Source organism: Grammomys surdaster, unplaced genomic scaffold, assembly GCF_004785775.1.
Source record: "Grammomys surdaster isolate TR1022 unplaced genomic scaffold, NIH_TR_1.0 322, whole genome shotgun sequence".
NCBI classification, from domain to species: Eukaryota; Metazoa; Chordata; class Mammalia; order Rodentia; family Muridae; genus Grammomys; species Grammomys surdaster.
In genome coordinates this window covers 2124486-2128937 of record NW_021604741.1, presented here as the reverse complement: position 1 = coordinate 2128937, position 4452 = coordinate 2124486, and the positions used below count along the sequence as shown (strand labels likewise).

At 43.6% G+C, this 4452-nt stretch overlaps 1 long non-coding RNA gene across 1 annotated transcript; it reads left to right on the top strand.

The window, feature by feature from the left end:
- Positions 1–2730: 2730 nt before the first annotated feature.
- Positions 2731–4147, top strand: LOC114629925. Its single transcript, XR_003712744.1, has 2 exons — positions 2731–3000; positions 3562–4147. It is a non-coding gene; the product is annotated as an uncharacterized LOC114629925 (long non-coding RNA).
- Positions 4148–4452: the final 305 nt, after the last annotated feature.

Here is a 4452-nt window from a genome sequence, read left to right as displayed (position 1 = left end):
CTACATGGATGATACTGAAGAAGAGAAAGTTCAGGCTAGGACTTTTAAAAGTGTTTCTTTTGACTAGCTTGCCAAAAGGTCGTAGTGGTGGGGAGGTAGCTCTGACTGAAGGATGCTCTCTCCTCTGGCCAAGGGGACTGACATGGATACAGTCTATAGAACAAGTCTAGGTGTAATTTAAATTTCCGCCACGAGGTGGCAGTGCTTCACCACAAATCAAGTGCAATCCAGGGTTCAGCGTGGACTTAGGTTGTTGAAAATCTGTTAGCTTCTTCCATTTTCTATCTGAAATTGTGAAAAGGAGCAGGGTAGGGTGGGTGGCTCATGCTTGCGATCCCAGGACTCCAAAGGCCAAGGCAGAAGGAGCATGGCTTTAGGACCAGTCTGGGCCACATAGAGACGCTGGCCTTATCAAAAAGTGCATAAAATTATCTAGTGTCTGGTTTTCTCTTTACTGAAGCACTCAGATGCTGCCTTCTGTTTTCAGTATCAATGGCTGCCATGCAAATCCTTAAACCAATTGTCTGGATAGAGTAATACTTAGGCACTGCTCTGAACGTCCAAGAAGTATATCAAGCTTTTCTTGCGCACTTTGTAACAGTCTACCTGAAGGGGAGGGTGAGGATTGCCATTCACATCGTGTATTCTGCATTTACACACAGAGTGGAGAAGGTGGGGCTCTGGTTCCGTGCCCTCTCAGTATCATATGGCCCCACCTTTTAAAAAAATGATTTTGTTTATTACACACACACACACACACACACGATAGCACACATGTAGAGATCAGAGAATAGCTCTCTCCTTCCATCATGTGGACTCCTGTGAGCTCAGGTCATCAGGCTTGGCCAAGGTGCCTTAAACACAATGGGCCATCTGCCAGTCTTACCCTTTACTTAATTTTTAAATATTTATTGTGTGTGTGTGTGTATGTTACCTTCATGTATGCATACACACCATTCAAATGCTTGGTGCTCTGGAACTGGAGATGCAGACACTTGTGAGCCACCATGTGGGTGCTGGGACACAAGCCCTCATCCTCTGGAAGGGCAGTGGGTGCTTTTAACCTCTGAACCATCTCTATGGCCGCTTGCCCACTGCTTTTTTTTTTTTAATGTGATTTTTTATTTATTAATTTATTTATTTTTTGGTTCTTCGAGACAGGGTTTCTCTGTGTAGCCCTGGCTGTCCTGGAACTCACTCTGTAGACCAGGCTAGCCTTGAACTCAGAAATCCACCTGCCTCTGCCTCCCAAGTGCTGGGATTAAAGGCGTGTGCCACCACCGCCCAGCGATTTTTTTTAATGATTTATTTATTTTATATATGTGAGTACTACTGTTGCTGTCTTTAGGTACACCAGAAGAGGACATCAGATCCCATTACAGATGGTTGTGAGCCACCATGTGGTTGCTGGGAATTGAACTCAGGACCTTTGGAAGAGCAGTCAGTGCTCTTAACCACTGAGCCATCTCTCTAGCCCGACCTCTGCTTTTGTAAGCATTCCTCATTGTCCAGGAATGACCTGGGATAGGGTACAATCCCTGCTGCTGGCACCAAAAATTAGTGGGTGCTGTTCTCTGTCCCTGATCCGACTGGGCGGGGCTCTCCTCTGTTGTGACCCTGGGTGAGAACAATGATTGGATGTGAACATCTGTAGAACAGAGTCTGACATCCATTACATCTGGGGATGAGCAGAAGATCAAATAAAAGAGCCATCGCCCTAGAACTGAGTTGTTTACTGGACCAGCACAGGCCTCAGATCCAGCGTCTACAGACTTGGCATGTGAGCAGAGCAGAATGCAGATGAGGGTAAAAATATACATAGAGTTTGACAGTGCTTTTGAGTAAATTACAGTATTACAAAAAGCAGATGGAGATATATACATACATACATACGTACATACACACATACACATATACTCATATGCACGCACACATGCAGACAGGTGGGAGGGGAAGACACACATACAGAGACAGACAAACAGACAGACAGACAGACAGACAGACAGACAGACAGACTCATGCTTATGTGGAGGCCTTTTTACTTCTGAATCAGCATGGGCATATTATTTTCCTATGTTGTGAGGATGAAGTGTGTTGGCTGGCAGTGTAGCTCAGCGGTAGAACAGTTTTCTAGCTTATACAAGGTCCTGGGCTCAATCCCCAACACCGAGAAAATTAATTAATTGATTAATTAATGTTAAAATTAAATACAATCAAGAGAAACGGAATGAGTTGGTGAGACATGGGCTTTGACCTTGTCTCACTCAACTACCACCTGCTTCATTATTTCTCAACTCCAGACACAGCTGATTCCTGGCATCCATTTACTCCAAAAAGAGTCATCCGATGGGTGTCCTGCTGCTGGCATTTGCTCTGTGGCTGTATTTGTCTTACTGTGTGAAGCAGAACTCTGCAGAAACAATAACCACAGTAACAGAGAGACATAAAAGCCTATCGTGGGGTGCCAGACTGGTCTGACAGGCATGCACACACATTCATTCTGGGGTGAGCCCCGGGAGTGCCCACCAGACACTTTAGTGTGTCCTTCATCTATGGGGTTCCCAGGGTGGGGCCATAAAGCCAAACGCTTTCTTCACTGCGGTCCAGATTTGCCTTGTGGTCTCAGCCATTTTGTGGTCCTTAATTTTCCTTTTGAAGCTCTGTAGCTCGTCTTCAAACTGGAAATGAGAGGTATAAAGAACTTTGGCACAGCTTGAATTCCCACCAGCCCCGGGCTGGTCTCCGACCTCTGGGCTGCAAGGATTTGCAGCTAGTGTTTCCTCAAGGATACAGTTTATATTCACTGGACAGCTTTGTCTTCTGGGCTGATTATTTTATATTTCAGGTGACATGGTTCCGATGAGGTCGTTTTGGCTAAACTCCTTGTCTCTTTACTGTTGCTATTAGGATTATATGTATCACGTGGTGAGCGCCATCTGTGAGTGGACCGTGGCTTTTGGTTTTATTTTCTATTTCCTAACATTCATCCAAGATTTCCAGGTAAGGATTTAATCGATTCAAATGTTATATGAATCCCTTATAATTAGGATTAGTAAGAATTTAGAAAAGTTCTTGATTTTTGAGAAACATTCCGGCTTTACCCTTATAATGTGTTTGGGTGGCAGGAGGCTTGTGTGCTACATGACATTATTAGTTTGCTTCCAAAAGGGAGCGACGTTAGACACACAGGTCTTCACCAATGAAACCTTCATGTTATCTGACGTTCAATGCTCAAAGTCCAGGCTGTATTCAGGTAGCCCTCACTAGTTCCAAAGACCAGAAAATATGACTGTGTAAAAAAAAAAAATTGTGCTGTTGAAAAACATTCCTAAGACCCAGGGAATGTAAGACAGGATATTGGATCCCAGGGAGACACTCACCTCCTAGAACAAGTAAGTTACTGGCTAACATGACGAAGCTGAGAGAATCCTTCAGGACCAAGCATGGCAGGATACTGGGAGTCTCCTGTTAGGTGGGAGAAAGCTTCTGAGAATGTCATGACTGAACTCTGGGATTGTTTCCTTTGTTTTCTTTGATGTTCCTCTTCCCCTGTCTCCGTAGAGTGTCACCCTAAGGATATCCACAGAAATCAATGATGACTTTTGAAAGAGCGAGAATCCTGTCTCACTCAGGGAGTGTCACAGACAGTTTCTGGAAGTGGACAGAGGATGGACGGGCTTGGATGTCACCCTGATCGGGACATATCTGTGGCACATCCGGGACTTGAATTTCATTAAGAATTCCTAGTAGTTGTTCAATTTACAAAGGTATGTTTCCCCGGAGAATGGACAGCACCGACGACACTGTAGCAATATTTCTATATTTTCTAAGACAATCTTTTACGAACAGGTTCATTTGCAGAGAAGACAAGGCATTACGGAGAGTGGAGGATTATTCTTGTATAGATTCTTTAGGCTTTTTATGTAAGAATGATTTATGAAAATACACTAAGAGAAAAAATGCTGAGTTTAGTACTTTTTATTAAAGAAGACAAATCAGGGGATATTCATTTTAAAATTTCATTTTTTTAAATATAATGACCTGCATACATTTTCATCACAAGAGCATTTAAACAATTCAATCCATAGTGATCATATACCCTAATGGTACAGATTTAGGTAATAAATGGACACTCGAAGCACTCTGAGTTCTACTCTGAGTTTTCAGTGCATTAAACAAATGCGTTTACAGTTAAGGCCTCCAAACTGTTTACAGTGCTCATTAACTAGTGAATGTGGAAGACCTCGGTTTGAAAATTGAGCCTCCTCATTTGCTTCTCCCAGGAAGCTACAGCTTTACTGCCGCTGTTAACTGGTGGGCCCGGGAGCTAATTCCAGGTAGGATGGACGAACGGGGCAGCTTAGAAATGGTAAAACTGCCCTTCGCATCACAGGTTAGACTCACTTCCCAGTTTCCCTGTAAGCCAGTCAAAGAGAACGCAGATCCAAGTCA